The following is a 21,379-nucleotide window of genomic DNA, read 5'->3' as shown; positions in this document are numbered from 1 at the left end:
TTCTCTGCTGCTTCAATGCCGCACCGTGAGCAACCGTTCGTGGCATCTCATCCGCTATCGGCCGAGAGGAAACTCCAGTTCTATCAGTTTTTGCTTATCCGCTGCTTCCCTACAACTGCTTCAATGCCGCACTGTGAGCAACCGTTCGTGGCATCTCATCCGCTATCGGCCGAGAGGAAGCCCCAGTTCTATCAGGTAAGAGCTGGTATATGTCTGGCCGAAGTCAGTGATGCTGCGCACCTAGTAAAGTTGATAAACCGTTCCAGTTCGTGCTTCTCTTAATCGCTTCAATGCCGCACCGTGAGCAACCGTTTCGTGTCATCTCATCCGCTATCGGCCTGGAGGAAACCCCAGTTCTATCAGTTCTTGTTTCTCTGCTGCTTCTCTACAACCTCTTCAATGCCGCACCGTGAGCAACCGATCGTGGAATCTCATCCGCTATCGGCCGAGAGGAAGCCCCAGTTCTGCCAGTCACTGCCACCAACCACTACTGCCCTCCATCAGCCCACCATCGTAACACATCGCCATACGTTAAATTCCTAATTAAGATAAGAAGCTTGTAACATAAGTTGAAATACTACACTTCCTTAAAAGAGCAACTATGCTCACTGGAATGTGTATTGCAATGTATAAAATATAATAATGAAAAGATGAGGAGGTTTTATGCCTGTTGGAGGAAGATTCTTGAAAGAAGATCACCTCCAATGGGCTTTTCCCTGCTCCATAAGAGAAGAAATAAAAAAAAAAAATAAAAAAAAATAAAAATAAAAAAAACAAAAGTGCTAACTTAGTAACAAACTCTGCTACCATTTTGATGTTATCCACTAGTCGGGAACGCTTTCAATATTACACCTGCATGGAGCTAGCCCACATTTAGTCAATAGTATCACAACCTAGGGCAAAATCTGTACCATCGTCTTCAATAACGAGTGCGTCGAATAGAGTAATGTGGGGCAAAAGTTTGGACTTAGTGTAATAATCAATATTTACCGAATAATTGTAATTGTAATAATTAATAATAACAGTTCCAAAATTGATTTCCTGAAGCGAACTTTTGCCCACTACAATTTTCTTGTCATAAATAAAAAAAAATCTCTACAACTTTCCAAAATTTCAATTAATTTCTCTAATATTTGTTGTGAAAATCTTTTACTTGCACATTGTTCGAACTACCATACCATAACCCTTAAAACAATTGTTTTCAATTTGTCTAAAAATCTTGAAAATGTTTCGCTCCCCTCGAACTCCCCACCTCACGCTAAGGTTGATATTTGATATTGACGGAAAGGCCGACACCGCCGGTGCGCTCTCGCTGGATGGCGCCTGCAGCCAGCGCGGTGGGATCAGCATTCGACCACACTGCTCGTCCGTGGTGGTCGTTCATGTGTCTCGTTTCCGTTGTCAAACCCGTATCAGGAGCGTGCTGCGGTCAGGGCTTTCGCGTGCGGTATTCACGTTGGATGCTGGAAATATCCGGGGTAGAAATCAGGTGAATCGGGCTCGACAGCGATGACGATGACGGTTATGCTGAACATCATCAGTAGGATACAGTGTAACCGCCGGTGACAGCGGCGGTTTGTGCTCGTCAATGCCGGGAACATACGTTTTGGACGAGATGGGAGTCCGTTTTAACAACCATTGATTATTGTGTTTGAAACAAACTTAGTATATTAGAACAACAAACTTAGTAGTATTATTATTTAGAAATTTTATTTTTTTTATTATAAAAGAAACCAAGAGATAAACAAGTTTGTATGTTCAAACATCTCAAAAAAAAAAAAAAAAGCATATGAAAGTTTTAAAATAAAAATATATGAATGTTTATTAGCTTGAAAGTAAGATTATGTACATAGGAGTGGTCCATTAATTAATTAGTTAAAGTCATATAAAAAATCAGAGGGGGTTGTGTACAAGACACGACCGCATGACGTTAACTACGCCAAGTGATTTTCTGCATTTGAATTTTAGTCGATTGTCATAGTTGCAGCCTTCCTTTAGTTCAAACTCTAACATAATATCGTAACGGTCGCAACATCATAGATTTTCAATTGACACCTAGTATATTGCCGTAAGACGTAGTCAACGTCAAAAGAAGAATGAGCGAAGAAGCAGAAATTGGTCTGCCTTTATAGTGTGCTTCCCAACCCACGTGTTTGGTTGCGTAAGAAAGGGGTCGACATTTTCACAATTTTCGACAGTTTATCGTGAATAATTAAAAGTTTTCTTCATTTGAGTAAAATGTTGTATAAATTTCCGACCGATTGGTTGGAAAATATTGAAAATATATCTGTAAATGGCTGAATTAATAGTATTCAAAATCTTACATAATTTCGTGACGGTCACAACATTTTAGATTTTCAATTGACACCCAGTAAATTGCCGTAAGACGTAGTAAACGTCAAAACAAAAAATCTGACAAAAAATAAGAGCAAAAATAAAAAAAAATAGAAAGAACAAATGTATAGAATAGAATAAGGGAAAATAAAAAAAGAAACTAGGAAATTGAATACACTAAAAGCTAAAAACAACTTTAAAAATTTGTACAAAAGAAGAGGCTACTAAAAGGCAACTAACAGAAACATAGATTACCTACATTTAAAAAGAATAAAAGTGACTGCAAAACTTAACTGCTGAGAGATGATTTAAAGATAACTGTAAGAACGAAAGATGACTGAAATGCAACCGATAGAAAGATACATCATTTGGCTGCTGGAAGATCAAGAGACTACAAAAAGATAAGGCGACTGGTAAACTGTAAGATTCGAAGGTAACTGAAAATAGAGTTAACAACAGTAATTATGGCTGAAAACCGACTGACATTCAATTGATTAAACTACAACTGAACTGACATTCAATTGATTGATTACAACTGAAAATATGACTAAAGAATGAAGTAATGAAAGACTTAGACATGATTGAAAGACGACCAAATAATACAAAAGAACTGAAAGACTGAAAGTGACTGTTGGATGACAAGAGAACTGAAAGTCTGAAAAAAGGAAAAGTTTGAAAAAAAAATATGAAGACTGAAAGGCTAAGAGGCACCTAAAAGACTGATACATAACTAAAACATTGAAGAACGGTCAAAAGACGAACTAAGGACTGAAGGATGACTGAAAGACGACTGATGAACTGAAAGACTTAAAGACTTATAGACCACCGAGAGTTGACTGACAGATGGACTGAAAAACGATCGCGAGAAGACGGAATAACTGAAAGGCGTTTGCAAGAGGGTTAAAAAACTGAATAGGACTTAAAAAAAATAAGACACGACTGAAAGACTGCAAGAAGACTAGAAAAATAGTGAGACGACTGGAAAAGAAACACCTTAACTGGAAGACGACCTATAGAATAAAAAGATTAAGTGATGGCTGAAATACTGAAAGACTGAACTGGAAGACTTGAGAGGACTGAGAGACGAATGAAAGTTGGAAGGATGACTGAAAGACTGAAAGACTATTGAAGAACTGAAAGACGACTGAAAACCATTAAAAGACAGAAATACCATATCAAGGCGGAGACACACTGTCTCACAATTGAAATTTACCTAAAAGACTGAAAATCCCCCAAAAGCTTAAATTCTAAAGAGATTGAAGAATTGTTGAAAATCATAAAGACGAACCAAGAGACTGCAAGACAACTGAAAGCTTGAGACACGACTGGAAAACAACTGATAGACTGGAAGACGACTGATAAGCTAAAAAGTAAGACTAAAAGACTGGGAGATAACTGAAGTACTGTAAGACGACTGGAAGACTCGAGAGGACTGAAAGACGATTGAAAGCCTGAAGGATGACTTAATACTGTAAGACGACCAAAAAACTGAAAGATTACGGAGAGTCTGAATAATAACTGGGAAAAAGGGAAGACCACAGAAAGCTGACTGACAGACAGAATGAATGCCGACAGAGAGACGACTGAAAGCCTACTTACAGATGTCTTAAAAACGATCGAAAGACTGCTGAAAGAAGGACTAAGAGATGGTTAAAAGACTGAAAAAGACAACTAAAAGGCTGAGACAAGACTGATTCACAATTGAGAGTTACTCAAAAGATTGGAAGTCGATCGAAAGTTTAAAAACTAAGAAGATTGAAAAACCGTTGAAAATCTTAAGAACGACTATAAGACTGAGACATGACTGAAAGACGACTCATAGACTGTAAGACGACTGAAGGATTGAGACACGACTGACAAACAACTCATAGACTGGAAGACGATGGATAGACTAAAGAAACAAAAAGACTGAAAGACTGAACAACGACTGGAAGACTGGAGAGGACTAACTGACGAATGAAAGTGTTAAGCATGACTAAAGGACTGAAAAATCACTGGAAGTTGACTGACAGACGGACTGAAAGACGTCCGAGGGACGGCTGAAAGGCGATTAAATTAATGCTTTAAAGACGACTGAAAGACTACTGAAGAACTGAAAGACGATTGAATTCAGTCTTCAGGGCTAAAAGACGGTTAAAAGACTGAAAGACAATTTGATGGCTGAGACACGAGTGTCTCACAATTGAATTTTACCTAAGCGACTGAAAGTCGACCGAAAGCTGAAAGGCTTAAGGGATTGAAAGAATGTTGAAACTCTGAAGTACGACTGTAGGATTGAGGCACTTCTGAAAGACGAGTAAAAGACTGTAAGACGACTGAAAGAGTGAGACATGACTGAAAGACGACTAAAAGACTGTAAGACGGCTGAAAAAAAAAGACTGAAAAGGACTAGCAGACGAATGAAAGTCTTAAACATGGCTCAATAACTGAAAGATAAATATAAGTTGAATGACAGACGGACTGGAAGACGACCGAGAGACGGCTGAGAGGCGATTCAAACATACTTTAAAGACGACTGAAAGACTTACCTTAGCTTAGCTTAGCTTAGGCTGACTACACATATCAATGCACTATGGTCCAGGGACGCAATCTGGCGGGACAAAATTAATAACTGGATAACGTAGCGTTTCCGGTATTTGGCATGTTCGGCAAAGTTGTTCATTTTGATAAAATAAACAACTCTTTCGAAGACGTCAAAATTCCACAGCCTACTGTTTACGAGTTATTGGCAAAAATAGAGAAAATTAGTGAAAAACGATTTTTTTTTTCATCGAATTTGACATTTTTCCTAAGAACCATGTCATATAATATTTTTTGCTGATAAATATATAACAAACGCAAGCTTTGGTGGAAAAATTTTAATAATACGACGCATAAAATTTAAGAAATCATGAAAAAACTTGAAAAATAGAGCAATTTTTGAACTTTAATATCTCCTAATGCGCAAAAACGCAAGCTCAAATCTTCAGGCAACATAGAACAATACTTGATGAAACGGATGTCAAAATTCCAGAGAGGTATATTTAGGTGTTTTTGAGATTTTTTAATTTTTTGACGGTTTTCATTTCATTACGCGATTAATATTTTCGTGGCAAATATTTAAGTGTATTTAAAATTAGCGGATAAATATACTTTATTATTTCATGCAATTATTATATCTGCTCACAGTACAAGCTGGCTTTGGATTTCATTTCGAATTCGTTGTTACAATTTTCCGGCAGCTATAAATTTAAGCAAAACCGGTGATTAAACACATATATAAGGTTAAACAACCTAAAAGTTCTCAAAATCGAAGGAATCTCCAAATTGATACCTTTGATCTGTATTCTCTGTTTCGAAATATCCAAGGATCAACGCTTTTTCTGCTTTGAAACAAATATACAAGCTCCGGACAAGAGATCGTGCGCTCTGAAATAGTAGTATTCAGAGATATCGACATGAATATGCTTTAAAATTTGATTTTCCGTGTTATAAGTAACACATTCACAAAATAAATTGCTCACCTCGTACCATGATGACAACAATTAACTAACACATGATCAAGTTTATCATGGCATACTATATCATTTGAATTATTGAAGAAAAAAAATGTACCCACTTTCATCTACATTACTCGACAAAGAACTGCTCTTAAACTGAATTTCATGGCTACTATAATGGCTTTTTTAAACAGTTTTTCGAAAGTTTTTGTTACACGACTCGTTATTTCTTAAAGTCGATCGTCCCTTCAGATTCCTCATTGAAATTGACTGTATTGGAGTAATATAATCATTGTAAAAAAAATGATATATCTCAAAAACACCAAAATATACCTCTCTGGAATTTTGACATCCGTTTCATCAAGTATTGCTTTATGTTGTTTGAAAATTTGAGCTTGCGTTTTTTCGCGCTTTTGGAGATTTTAAGGTTCAAAAATTGCTCTATTTTTCAAGTTTATTCATGATTTCTTATGTTTTATGCGTCATAGTATTAAAAATTTTCCACCAAAGCTTGCGTTTGTTATATATTTATCAGCAAAAAATATTATATGACATGGTTCTTAGGAAAAATGTCAAATTCGGTGAAAAAATATCGTTTTTCACTAATTTTATATAATTTTGCCAATAACTCGAAAACAGTAGGCTGTGGAATTTTGACGTCTTCGAGAGAGTTGTTTATTTTATCAAAATGAACAACTTTGCCGAACATGCCAAGTCTCTAGAACGTCACAGTAAAAAGTTAGATTGTGGCGCCACCTATGCGGACGATTTACGAACTATCCATTTATGTCAGTAGATAGTCCTCGTTGTTACAAAAAAAAATTGCCGAAGACACCAAATACCGGAAACGCTTCGTTACCGAGTTATTAATTTTGTCCCGCCAGATTGCGTCCCTGGCCCATAGTGCAATGGATGCTGACCGAAATCAGTGAAAATGCACAAAGAATCAACTAGAAGTTAGCCAGGGATTGGCCATAATCTTCTTCTGTGTGCATAATTCAGTGCCTCTATTTATACAGGATTAATAACGGCGCCGGCCACGTCCTTGCAGTCAGGTGGGATTGGGGGAAGGAATGTTAGTGTGATTTGATATTTGGAGACCGTGTTTGCCTCTGCATCTCCACAAACGTTATTGTTTGTTTATGGGGAGGATCTTTGGGTCACAGGATGCACTTTGATAAGCGATTAGGCCATGATAAATACTGATTTGTGAGATATAAAGATGCTTATATCTAAATATAATAGTTTCATTTGATATGAACAATTTCTATGTAGAGGAAAATTATGCCGACACTTGAGGTGACGAACCATTCAGAGTTTGTTGAACAAATACTTAAATGTAACATTCCTACAGCTGTCAGGACGAAATATATTTTACTTTTTTGAAAAAAAAAATCGATTGGCTGGAACATCATAGAACACTCTAGTTCTTATGCCGACACTTACAGTAGCGAACCATCCAAAGTTTGTTGAATAAAGTGAACTTTTCGCAAGTCTACACTTGTAGTGTCAAAACATTCAAAGTTTTTTTTTATAACAAAAATAAAGGTAAAAAGAAAGGGGTTTTGGAAAAAAAATGTTAAACATCAATAATTCATGAATCAGAGTTTATGTCGACACTCACAGTGGCGAACCATTCATAGTTTGTTGAAAAATAATATTTACGTTCCACCGTTGTAACGATTAAATGTGCAGTCATACATATTTTATAGATTAGAAAGAGTAGCATGAAACAAGCTCACCAATTGATCCGTCATCCTTGATGAGCAGCAACAATCCACTTTCAGCTTCACTCGTTTGCTCGGCTATGTAAAAGCACTCAGAAAAAATAAGCGCGTGACCCAAGAGGGAAAAAAACTGACGACTGCTCGGGCTTTCTTGACGCACTGCCCAGGAGCAAGCAAAGAAGAAACTGAAAGATTGAAGGGCTGAAAGACGATTGTAAAGACTAAAAAACAACTACTAAAAGATTGAGACACAACTGTCTCACAATTGAATTATACCTAAGAGAATGAAAGTCGACCAAAAGCTGAAAGGCTGAACGACGGATGAGAAACGACTAAATGACTGCAAGACGACTGAAAGATTGAGATATGTATGAAAAGCAACTCATAGACTCCAGTAGGCTGAAGAGACTGGAAGACTAAAAGGAAATTCTGATACATGACTGAAATACTGAAAGACGACTAAGACTGAACGACGACTGGAAGATTTGAGGTTAAGAGCATTGAAAGACGATTTATAGATGTCTTGAAAACGACTGAAAGACTACTGAAGAACTGAAAGAAGATTAAAAGACTGAAAGACAACTTGAAGTTTGGGACACGACTGTCTCACAATTGAAAGATATCTAAAAGAGTAAAAATCTACCAGAAAGCTGAAAGGTTTAAGAGATTGAAAGACTGTAAAAAGAAGACCTTGAAGAACGACTGTAGGACTGAGACACGATTGCAAGACGACTGAAAGACTGCAAGACAACTGAAAGACTGGAAAACAACTCATAGACTGGAAGACGACTGACAGGTTAAAGAGACTGAAAGACTTAAAGACTAAAAGATAACTGAAGCACTGTAAGACGACTGAAAGGTTGAACGATGAATGGAAGACTTGAGAGGACTGAAAAACAAATGAAAGTCTGAAAAATGATTGAAAAACTGATAGACGACTTAAAAACTGGAATATTACTGATAGTCTGAAATATAACTGAACAACTGGCAGACCACTGAAAAATGACAAATGGACGGACTGAAAGACGATTAATAGATGTCTAAAAGACGACTGAAAGACGACGACTGACGGCTTAGAAACAGCAGAAAGACTAAAATACTACAAAATGACTAAAATATGACTAACAAAATGTTAACTAAAGTAGTAGAAGAAGAACATCTAGAAGACTAAAAAACTAGTGAAAAACAAATTTAGGCCATCAGACGGTGAAAATGAAAAATTGAGTTAAGATTGCAAACAATAAAAATGATTGGAAAACTACAAGATTGACAAACAATTAGAAGACTGAGAGGCTGAATGATGTCTGAAACTTCAATGACAACTATAAAATGGAAGGCACTAAGAGGGGATCGAAAAAACGGAAAGACTGAGAGGCGACTGAAATACCGAATCAAAACTTAAAGATTGAAAGACTAAAAGACGATTGAAAGACGAATGAAAAATGACTGAAAGCTGGCTGAAAGACGATTGAAAAATGACAGCAAGAATGAATGAAGACTTTAAAAATGGAAGACTAAAAGACTGCAAGACTACTGTAATCTATAATAAAAACTTCTAATGAGACTGAAAAAAGAAAAAGACTTAAGGACGACTGAAAGATAGAAAATTGATGAATGATTGTAGCACGGTTGAAATTTTAAAACACGACTGAAGACGGCTGATACAGTTCCGATGTTGCATTTGAGGTTGACAAAATCGGAAAAGAGTTAAAATCGGGAAAAAATATCGACTGATTTCAAGTTTTATTTTAACTTATGGACTTGGTTTTTTGATTTTGTTAATATAAACATTGCTTTTTTCTACTTCCATTTTCTATGTACAATTATCCAAAGTAACATTTATAAGTTTCTTGAATAATTGAAAAGAATTTCAAATTTTATAATTTCAGACTTCAAATAATTATGTAGACGTGGTCATAATTGACCTTATGCACCCAATATTGCACGTATATACGTGTTTAGTCCAATAATAATAAATATATACATTTAAGGCTGACATAATCGGGCAAAAAAGTATGCTAAAATCGGGGGTAGACTAAATCGGGTCAAAAAAAGTGCGAAAATCAGGGGTATACAAAATTGGGGCTGACAAAATCGGGTCATTACGGTATACTGAAAGTGTGAAAACTGATTAATAAGACGGCTCAAGTCTTAAAGATCGGATGTCTGAATGACCGAAAGTCTGAAAGACCGAAAGCTTGAAGGACCAAAAGTCTGAAGGACCAAAAGTCTGAAAAACTGAAAGTCTGAAAAAAAACGAAAGTCTGAAAGACCGAAAGTCTTAAAGATCGGAAGTCAGAAAGACCGAAAGTCTGAAAGACCGAAAGTCTGAAAGACCGAAAGTCTGAAAGACCGAAAGTTTGAAAGACCGAAAGTCTGAGAGACCGAAAGTCTGAAAGACCGAAAGTCTGAAAGACCGAAAGTCTGAAAGACCGAAAGTTTGAAAGACCGAAAGTCTGAAAGACCGAAAGTCTGAAAGACCGAAAGTCTGAAAGACCGAAAGTCTGAAAGACCGAAAGTCTGAAAGACCGAAAGTCTGAAAGACCGAAAGTCTGAAAGACCGAAAGTTTAAAAGACCGAAAGTCTGAAAGACCGAAAGTCTGAAAGACCGAAAGTCTGAGAGACCGAAAGTCTGAAAGACCGAAAGTCTGAAAGACCGAAAGTCTGAAAGACTGAAAGTCTGAAAGACCGAAAGTCTGAAAGACCGAAAGTCTGAAAGACCGAAAGTCTGAAAGACCGAAAGTCTGAAAGACCGAAAGTCTGCAAGACTGAAAGTCGGAAAGACCGAAAGTCTGAAAGACCGAAAGGCTGAAAGACCGAAAGTCTGAAAGACTGAAAGTCGGAAAGACCGAAAGTCGGAAAGACTGAAAGTCTGAAAGACCTAAAGTCGGAAAGACCGAGAGTTGGAAAGACCAAAAGACGGAAATACCAAAAGTCTCAAAGACCAAAAGTCGGAAAGACCACAAGTCGGAAAGACCGCAAGTCTGAAAGACCGCAAGTCTGAAAGACCGAAAGTCTGAAAGACCGAAAGTCTGAAAGACCGAAAGTCTGAAAGACCGAAAGTCTCGAAGACTGAAAGTCTGAAAGACCGATAGTCTAAGAGACCCAATGTCTGAAAGACCGAAAGTCTAATTTTCATTAAGCAATTTTACATTAATTTTTAAAATCTGTTTTACTATCTTCTTCTTCTTTCTGGCGTACGTCCCCACTGGGACAGAGCCTGCTTCTCAGCTTAGTGTTCTTGTGAGCACTTCCACAGTTATTAACTGAAAGCTTACTATGCCAATGACCATTTTTGCATGCGTATATCGTGTGGCAGGTACGAAGATACTCTATGCCCTGGGAAGTCGAGAAAATTTCCAACCCGAAAAGATCCTCGACCGGTGGGATTCGAACCCACGACCCTCAGCTTGGTCTTGCTGAATAGCTGCGCGTTTACCGCTACGGCTATCTGGGCCCCTGTTTTACTATACTGTGAACTATTAAGTCACCTTAAAGCAAAATCGTACAGTCCAAAAATGGGCGTTCAATTGGAAAGCGATACTGCTGGCATGATACCAACGCCTGCTCGCTGAAAATCGGTCGTCTATCAATGTCAACTGGTTGGTCGGTGAATAACGGATTAAAGCTTTGGAACGATATTATCCTTCGCGTCGTCCTTGTCAGCGGGGAGCCGCTTTTGTACGAATTCCATTCGTTTGCCGGTTGCAAGGATAACAAAATCTACGTTCAGTAGCTTTGTCGCGCTGCATGGCTAAAATAGGTCCCCAAGAGGTGACTCATTTCGGTACGTATTCAGACTCTCGGAGCCGTAGCAGACAAATGTTTGTTGGGAAATAAATCAACATTATTATGAATGGCTCTAATGCAAGAAGCAGAACTATGAAGGGAAAGGCACAGTTTGTGCATTATGCAATCTTAATCTCCTTGAATGTTTCTCAACACAGACACGATGGAGAATACTTAAAATTTATTAACTATAGACATCACTTACGCAATTAACTTTATACATATTTCAACATTATGATCTGTGATGACAACTTTGTCATAAACAACAAAAAAAAAACTTCAAAATCCTTTCTATACAGTTCGACATGAAATCTTCCATGCCGTCAAAAACCATCAAAATATCGAAGGCCCCGTAAAAATTCCATCAAAATCCTGTCATCAATTAGCGCCAACGATGACCAGGCCGGCTCCTCTTGATTCTAGATTCGGTTACCTACTCCGTCAAAATCCACTTATTGAATTGTCCATCAATCAAACGTTCGTTGTGGATGGAGCTGGAGAGTGTGAGAGAAAAGCTGTCGATAAATTTTGGCTGCCATTCAAACTGTTACACCAACGAAGGACCGCATGCTACAATATCAACTCTAGCTGGTCGACCAGCTGCCTATATGTAGCCATTACCGTATCGCTTGTTAAATGGAAAAACTTCGAAAGGTCCATCATTTACACGAGTGTTGCTTCCAGTTGATGGCAGGACTGTTTTCCTTGTAACAACGCGAGTTTTCCACGCTGGGGTGGTGAAGAACAGCAAGTGGCGGTTGTTTCCCGCTGTCAAAACTACTGTTGGATGGGACCGAAGCAGTGTCCTGGGTTTATCCATTGCAATTTGCTAACGGTGTAATAAGTTTGAATGTTTTTGAAAACATTCTTGATTTCAATTTTGTTTAATTTTCTGAATTTTGAACAACTTGAACAGAATTTGGATTCTATTTCATCTCGATTTCGATTCGATTTCGATTCGATTTCGATTTCGACTTCGATTCTTTTATTTTAATTGGAAGTTATTTCAATATACTCGAAATTCAGCACAACGTTCTCGGGTCCGTCCTCCGAGAATGTCACGGAGCAAACCGGACAACACTTGTAACATCCCCGCTGTTTGACTGTTCTTCACAGCGCACTTCGCTTTTCCGGGATGTCACATCCACCAACCGAAGAGCTGGTTCAGTCAGCTAGTGGCAGAGCATCGGCTTCTACTTGATAGGACTAGCAAAGTGGTGATCCTTTCACACCGTCAAGCTTCGAGTCCGCTACTTCTGCCGATGATAGTTATAGATATACAGTTTTGGACAATATGATTGCTACTTTTTAGATCTTCCATATAAATTTATCAATTTTAATAGACATAATGATTTCAATGGAATTTTCCCAGGAACATAACGTGAATGTTTGAATAAATTTTCTAACAAGTTCAAAAATAATAACGATTTGACTGAGTTCATAAAATATTAAAAAAAATATCTGTTAACATTCAAGTTTTGTTTAAAAACTGAGAATTTCATTCAAATCGATCTACAAATAACTCAGATGTAATCTCCTATAGTTATCCATTTTGTATGAAAAATCAAAAAAGTTGCAAATACGTTGTCCACTGCTGTACGCTGGTCTCTTCTGTTGCTCTACTTGTGCTCGTGCTTGTGCGGTGTGTGGGTTGCTGTCAAATATTTTATCGTTTTCCAGCTCACCTCATAAATCATCTCGCAAAATTGCCACATGAACATGACAGCTTACAAAGTGGGTTGAGCTCCAACGCTGATGCTGATGCTCCTCACATACATACACAAATTGCTTATCGCTGCCATTTCCCTCGGTGGACCCCGGGGGATGATGAAGATGGTGCCATTAGGAGCCCGGTACCCCGTTTTGGAATGTGTCGTCCTCTTTCTCGTCGGGCTGTCAATTGGTGACAGCTTAGTGAGGTAATAGTTGCAGTTTAGTTCCACACTCTCTTTAGGGGGACTGAAGTGTGAAGATGTGAACGTTATCACTGGCTTTGGTGTTATCATAGCGTTTAATCATGTTAGAAAAATTGTCGACATTGTGAACAGACATGGGTGATTGCAACGTGTGGTTATTCTTGTATCACCCGTCTTCTAGCAAATTTAAAACATTGACTTTGTATTCGAACATTTTATTGTTTGAATTGAACAACAGAATAAGGGCTATCTTGTGATGGACATTCAGATTAGAAACACATCCAATGCGTGGCGCTAGCTAAAAGTTTTCTTCAATAGTTTGTGTTTCAAGATCCTTATCAGCTGACCAAGGGCCATCACCGACAGATAGTCCTTTGATCTGCTGAACAACTGTGCCGAAGACAACAACCTTTTAGTTGATAAGGATCATAAGATACAAACGATTGAATAAAATTTGTTATTAGCCCGACTTAGCGAATAAAATCTCATTCAGACTCTTCTCTACCAGATAGCCCTAATTCTGCTGAATGGCTTTGCCCAAAACATCAACTTCTAAATATTAAGGATCTTGAGATATAGACAATTAAATTAAAACAATAACAGAAAAAAATGTCACTAGCGCCACCTTGCGGATAATTTCTCAATAAGATTTTTAAGCTCCAGATAGCAATATGCTGAATGTTTTTACCGACGGCACCAACCTTTTAGCTGATGAGGATCTTGAAAAAGAGAGGATTGAAGATTTCTAGTTGCTAGTGCCACCTAGCGGATGAGTTTCCAATCAGACTCTTTAGTGACAGATAGCCCTTGATCAGCTTTGCCGAAGACACCAATCTTCTAGCTGATAAGGATCTTGAGATACAGACGATTGTACAAAAAATGCCATTCACGCCACCTAGCGGGAAAATTTTCAATCAGACTCTTCACCTACAGATAGCCCTTGGTCTGCTGAAGAGTTTTGCCCAAGAAACCAATCTTCTAGCTGACAAGGATGTCTAGATATCCATTTGCAGCCAATTTCGGGCCCCTCGAGTCCATGCTTTTCCGTTACCTGGTAAAGGGGGAAGGTTCAGTGGAGATGTCTCACCAAAAGGATGTAAGCCCAACTAACCGCATTTACTTCAGGATTTATTTCAAATTTATTGATCTACTGGTCTCCGAATTATGGCTATTTGACAAAGTAAGGTTCGTCTCATGCTTTTAAGGGTTAAGTTCCATTGGTCCACTGAAACTGATTTCTTGGATATGACAAATGGAACTCACCCATTACCGAACATGACTGGTAGCGACTTGGCTGGCATCATCCAAAGTTGAACAAGTGTTTCTCTGGTCAGGAAAATGTTTCAGTTTGATTAAAACCGCAATTCGAGATCGTTAAGCCAGGGCACACTGGGCCGTAACAACTATTTAGCTGGTGTTCATTCGTGAACTTTTAGATTTTTTTTTTGTTAAAACAACTTTTGATTTGTCTTTTGAGATAAATCCGGAAGCTTAAATTAGGGTGGACAAAAAAAAACGATACAATATTTCAAGGATTCTTCTAGGATTGTTATCTATAAGAATGTATCAGAAGTGTATTTTATATCGCTTTGTTTTCTTAATGAAATATCTCCTTTGTGAGAATTGATTTCATCAATCGCTGCAGAAATTCTGAAAACGAAAAACAGTTCCTGAACAGCTTAGCAAAGATTTTTTTTTTCGGAGAACTCACAGTTTGCCGGGTGAACTTTCAGATTAAAAGAAATTTCAGGAAGTTCTTTTCGAATTATTCCATAAAAAAGATATATCTATGGGCAAATCGTGGAAGGAATCCTAGGATAATTTTATAGAAATTCCTGGAAGTTTTCGTAATAGACGTACTGAAATTCTGCCTGGACATTTTTTTTTGGAACACTTAAAATTCTTTCGAGAGGAAACGCTGGAGTCATATTCGAAGAAACAGCTGAACATGGAAAAATACTTATATGGAAAAATACAATACTTTTTGAAATCATCAAAAAATAACTTTTGAACATAGAAAATATTATGAACTTTGTTGATAATAATTGTTATACACATAAAGTTTGAATTCTGTGGCAAATAGAGCGAATAAATTGCCATACAAGCTGGCAAACTTGAATACAAGTTGACTGAAATAGTCAAATTTAGCATTTTCAACAGTCAATATCTCAAAAACTAGACGTGCTATGATATTTCTGAAAACGGCAATCGATTCAGCAACCCTTGTTTTAGTAAATAGCGGTACTTTGGTGCTTGAGACATAAACGTGTTCCGCAGTGTTATGGGTGAAATTATGAAAAAAATCCACGTGCTCGGCTGGGATTTGAACCCAGGACTCTTGTTTACTAGAAGAGAGCTTTACCAACTGAGCTACCGAGCCACTTGGTGACCAAATAACTGAGTTGGTTACAAGTTTTAGAATTCAAATCCCCACAGACCACGCAGACCCTTTTCATAACCCATAACCATCCATCTCATGTTACTACACACGCGGGCTGAGCGAGTGCGATTTGTTTTAGTGCTGAAACTGTTTGCCCATCATACTTACATCGCTTCCACAACAACTGCATGATCATAATACGTATATACCCGACTAAGGGTACATAACAAAATTATATTAGCATATGTTATGGTGTTTTAAGTTTTTTTCGAACATAGGTTGTTACAAACTTGATGCAGGATGTTGTTAAAATAACTGAAATTATAACAAAAAGTGTATGAAACATAACAAAATGTGTTTTAATTCTATCAAAAATATATCAAACCAAGTTATAATGTTTGATACAAAGTATCAAAATTATTATACTGTTCGATATACGATAATACTGTACATTATTGAAATGCATTACTATCTATTTATTTTGTTATAAAGTTGTTAAAAATGAACAAAAAAATATCTTAAAGGGAAATAAAACACATTATGTTATATCACTGTTTTATTGTGTTCTATGGATAACGGAGCCTAACAAAATTATACCATAATATGATATGCATATCATATTCTGAAAAATTTTTATTACATTTTTGTTACAAGCCTCTAGTCAGGTATTAACCATTTGTCGGCCAGAAAGTTTACCAAATGTATCCTATGGCACTACCCTTTCCATAAACATTCCAAAACATCTCGTAACACCCATGCGAGGTCGTAGAGTTCTCTGCATCTTTCTTAAGTACGTGTTCAATCAATCATCCTTTTCCATTCCCCAGCTTTCGCAAGGATGTGGCTAGGACAGCTCTCAACTATTGGAGATGCGTCAATCTTGTCTAAGAGTTAGAGGTTAGTCCCAAATTTCTGACTTTGTTAACGGACGGGAAGGAGGCAACCCTCATACAATGGTCTAGCACTGTACCACCTACGAATTTGTGCAAAATGCTCAATGCTTATGTTTCATCTTAAGGTCACCCACCCACCCCCATGAGCGTAATAGAATTTTGTAAATGGACCCGAACAATTTTCGATATGAGATGAATTTCAAATTATACACACGCTAGTTATTTTATGCCAAACGTCCATTATGCTCAATGTCTTTATGCCTAACGTCCATTATGCCCAACATCCTTATGCCTAACGTCTTTATGCCTAATGTCTTTATGCTTAATGGGGTATACTCATTTTAAATAACATGAATTATGAACAATTACGGTTTTCATTATTTCCACATGAAATTTTTCAAAGATCACATTCATGTAAACTAAAAACAGAAAAGTAAAATTAAAAAATATATATAGCAGACTACCCTAATATAAGTAAATTTTGGAATCGATTAATTTTCTTAAATAAAGAGTTTGATTTAAAGCGCAGTCCGCGAAATTATTGATAATAAAATTTTCAAAAGTATTCGCAACCACAAATTACTTCGGACAAAAACTTTGTATAAATATTCAAACGAATTATTTAAAAAGAGATGCAAAACTCAATCATTGACGACTTTCTTCTTGACATCCTCCCATTTTCAATTTTTCTGTTATCAACCTTAATGTTTCAGTTTTTATAGGACGTTATGTTTCATTTCGTTTTCATAATAAAAATATATACCTTCACGGAAGCTTGCCAAACAGTATGCTCACTGATCACATTGTCATTCGACACAACAAAAGATAATGTTTCCTCTTTCAATTTCCTCCTCGATTTCAGATTCTAAAATCATTTCCCGCATCAACAATCACAGCATTATTGGTAATTGCCACCGGCGAGAGCAGCAGCAGCAGCAAAAGTCGTTAGCGGTTACTGAGAACGAAACCGTCGTCGTCGGCGAGGGTGACGATTTCAACGGTAACAGAAAAAACTCAGCCCCCTGTAGAAGTGCCAGTGATTGTAGTGACGGTTGTGGCTCTAGTCGAGCGAAGAGAATCACTTTGGGAGAATTCGCGACCAGTTGCTATAAAATCAGCTGCAAGGGCAGTAAGGTAGTGACGAAAAGTGATGAGGAAGAGGGGATTGGGGTCGCGTTGCCAGGATTATCAGTGACAGGATCATCTTCTTCTACGGGGTCATCGAGTTCGTCGTTTTTCGCGGGGACTGTCGCTGCAACGGATCAGGTGAGTGTGGATTATGGTCAGAGGGTATTTGCAATAGAATCAAATACAGTCGTTCAAAATTATTCACAGTTAAACCTATACTATTGAACAATTTAACAAACTTAAATTTCCATTTATGTGATTGGTTGGAGTACGTAAATGAAATCGTTGCCTACCTATATGTAGAAAACTTGACGAAGCATAAATACAGACCTCTAACCTTTTTTTAAATTTCGTTGCGCTCAATTCATTATGCATACAATAAGACTTGTAAGATATGGTTTGTATGAAGCTCCATAAGTGTGCTATCTTGTCTAGATATTTTGAATCAAATACTTAAATCGAATTCGAAGACTCGAATCGAAGTTATTCCGGTGAGCCACTGGGTCAAGTCGGGTTAAAAAGTGCGATTTGTTTTTATTTCCAATGGCAATTAGTTTAATTTGCATAAATCAACAAGATCTGATATTCAACATTATCAATGAATAGTTTTGTACTGTTTAAGGTGAAGATAAATCGAAGCCAAACCTCAAATTTTCAAGAGCACGAATCTGGAGAGCCAAACATCTGTTTAAGCTGAAAACTTAATCGATTGATCACTAGCTTTTTACTTACTTACTTATAGGTCCTGGGCACCCATTCTGGTGCATAGGGCCAACGTGAAAGATTTCCATCCTGGGCGATTACCAGCTATCGCCTTGACCTGCGGCCAGGTCAAATTGCCGTCGACTTTTTTTATTTCTTTGTTGAGGCTGCGCCGCCATGATCCTCTGGGTCTGCCTCTGCTGCGATGTCCTACTGGATTCCATTCCAGCGCTTGTTTGCAGATTTCGTTTCCGCCCCGACGTAGAGTATGGCCGACCCACCCCCACTTTCGTTGTCGAATTTCGGTTTGTTTCGGTTGCTGGTGGCTCCGACGATGGAGGTCAGCATTAGAAATCCAGTTGTGTGGCCACCATGCCCGAATTATATACCGCAGGCATCTGTTGATGAACACCTGCAGCCGTTGAGTGTTCTCCGCTGATACACACCACGTTTCACTGGCGTATAACAGCACAGATTTGACATTGGAATTGAATATTCGAATTTTGGTGCGTTGACTAATCTGACTGTTCTTCCAAATATTTCTTAAGCTCGCAAAAGCAGTACTCGCCTTCTTGATCCGTGCACCTATGTCGATCTTGGTACCGCCGTCAGACGCCAGTTGGCTACCAAGATATTGGAAGTTTTCGACGTTCTCCACTGTTTGCCCGGCTACTGTAAAGCTGGAAGGGCCGGCCGTGTTTACATCCAACGATTTGGTATTGTTGACATTGATGTTAAGACCTGCCGCTGAGGTGCGTTCGGCAAGATCGTCTAGCTTACTCTGCATATCAGAGAGCCGTTGAGCTAGTATTGCAATATCATCAGCCAAATCGAGATCATTTAAGTGCTCCATAGTAATAGGCTGCCACAGCAGCCCACGGTTTTGTTCACGGTCAATGGTGCCTATCAGGATCTCGTCAATTACGATAAGGAACAATAGTGGTGATAGTATACATTCTTGCCTCACTCCAGCTACAACCCGGATAGGTTCAGACAAGACCCCGTTGTGCAATACTCTGCACGTAAAGGCCTCGTACTGCGCTTCGATGAGGCCGATGATTTTCTCAGGAACACCCTTGCGTCTCAGGGCACCCCACATATTTTCGTGATTGAGTCGGTCGAAAGCTTTTTTGTAGTCAATGAAAACCATATATAGGGACTCTTGGAATTCATTGACGTGCTCCAAGATGATACGGAGCGTGACAATATGGTCCACACAGGATCGTCCGGCACGGAATCCCGCTTGCTGCCGACGGAGAGTCGCATCGATCTTCTCCTGGATCCGGTTTAGGATCACTTTGCATAGATCTTTGAGAACGATACATAGCAACATGATGCCCCGCCAATTATCGCATACAGTGAGGTCACTCTTTTTGGGTACCTTCACCAACACGCCTTGCATCCAGTCGACCGGAAAATTCGCGGTGTCCAGATATGGCGGAATAGTTGATGCAACAGTTGAGCGGATATTGCGGGGTCTGCTTTGAGCATCTCGGCTGATATGCGATCGATCCCAGGGGCTTTGTATGATTTCATACTTTGGATGGCTGTTTCTATCTCATGCAGTGATGGAGCTTCGGTGTTAACGCGACTAATACGCTGAACCCTAGGTGGATCATGCTGAGGTGTTGGCGGCCGAGTTGACACTTGGAAAAGTTGTTCGAAGTGCTCAAACCAGCGTTTTAGCTGGTCAGTGGGGTCGGTTAACAGTTGTCCAGTCGTGTCTTTCACGGGCATCATCGTATTCATCTTTGCCCCGCTAAGACGTCGTGAGATATCGTAGAGAAGACGAATGTCGCATTGAAGTCGCCCATGTAGATCTTGATATCACCCTTCGGAATCTTATCCACGACAGCATTGAGTTGACTGTAAAAGTTCTCTTTGTCCTGCAATTCGGCAGCATCGGTTGGCGCATAACATTGGACTATGGTAAGGTTTCGGATCCGTGTTCTAAATCTGGCGACGATTATTCTCTCATTTATAGGCTCCCACTTCATAAGCGCGGCGTAAGCTTGGGCGCTGAGCAGAAAGCCAACTCCACGGTGCCGACCCAGTAAACACACCATCGTTTATGATGAGATATAAGAGTACAAATGTGGAGGCGATATACGTACTTCTTGCACGCAGCCTTATGGCGCATGTACGTATATCGCCTCCACATTTGTACTCTTATGCGCTATCGTATACGAGTTTGTGCTTACTGGGGAGGAGCGTGTTCACCTCGCAGGCCAGAATGTAGCAGAATCTGTCCCGATGGTATTCTGTGCTCTCTAAAGTTTGGCCAACGGACTTCGCTCAGTCCTAGGATCTCCAGTTTCATGCGACACGCCTCATTCGCGAGTTGTGCCAGTTTAGTTCCATGTTCCAATTCGTGTGTTGTTTCGCGATAAAAGTCGTTGCCGTTAAATCAGTTCGTAATCTTTCTCTATCGGTTTCTTGGACATTTTTTGATGTTTCGGGGATAGTAGGTTGTTAGCCTAAGGTTCCCTATTCGCCATGATGGTTCTGCCATCTTAGGTGTAGCTTCCGGGGAAGAGCATTTCTTATTCAGCCGCTGGATGCCAGGCAGACGCTGTTTGCGCTGCACCTCCTTGGTGAACAGACGCTCGGTGGACGTACCTCCTCAATCTAGCTGAAGTCAGAAGGACTACAGGACCCAGGCTGCACTATCAGCTAAGCACGCAGCTCTTAGCTGGCGGTCATTTGTCATCCGTCGACCCGTGGAAGCATGAGGTAGGAACTTGTGAGGACTCCGTCGACTCACCATTTTGCAGCCCACTAGCTGGTGATGGCTAATCGATTAAGTTTTCAGCTCAAACGGGTGTTCGGTTCTCCAGATCTATGCTCTTGAAAATTTGAGGTTTGGCTTCGATTCATCTTCACCTTAACATGTGCCGTATATGGCCACTCGAACTTAATGCCCTGAAGATCCGGCTAAAGATTTGTTGGATACTAAACCGTTTCGATTCTCTAAAAGCAGAGATCAAACATAATAGTTTTCTCAAATTTATCAATAAATTTATCATAAATT

At 38.9% G+C, this 21,379-nt stretch overlaps 1 protein-coding gene and 1 non-coding gene across 2 annotated transcripts in view; one reads left to right on the top strand and one right to left on the bottom strand.

Moving 5' to 3' along the window:
• Window positions 1-21,379, top strand: part of LOC5570598 — a 434,882-nt gene that overhangs the window by 229,153 nt on the left and 184,350 nt on the right. Inside the window, exon 3 of the mRNA XM_021842919.1 lies at window positions 17,381-17,784. The gene's annotated coding sequence lies outside the window, so the exon portion shown is untranslated. The remainder of the gene's footprint in view (window positions 1-17,380; window positions 17,785-21,379) is intronic.
• Window positions 15,554-15,625, bottom strand: Trnat-agu. Its single transcript has one exon. It is a non-coding gene; the product is annotated as a tRNA-Thr (tRNA).

Source organism: Aedes aegypti, chromosome 1 (assembly GCF_002204515.2).
Source record: "Aedes aegypti strain LVP_AGWG chromosome 1, AaegL5.0 Primary Assembly, whole genome shotgun sequence".
NCBI classification, from domain to species: Eukaryota; Metazoa; Arthropoda; class Insecta; order Diptera; family Culicidae; genus Aedes; species Aedes aegypti.
The sequence above is the reverse complement of the archived record's forward strand: the minus strand, read 5'-3'. Positions and strand labels throughout refer to the sequence as shown.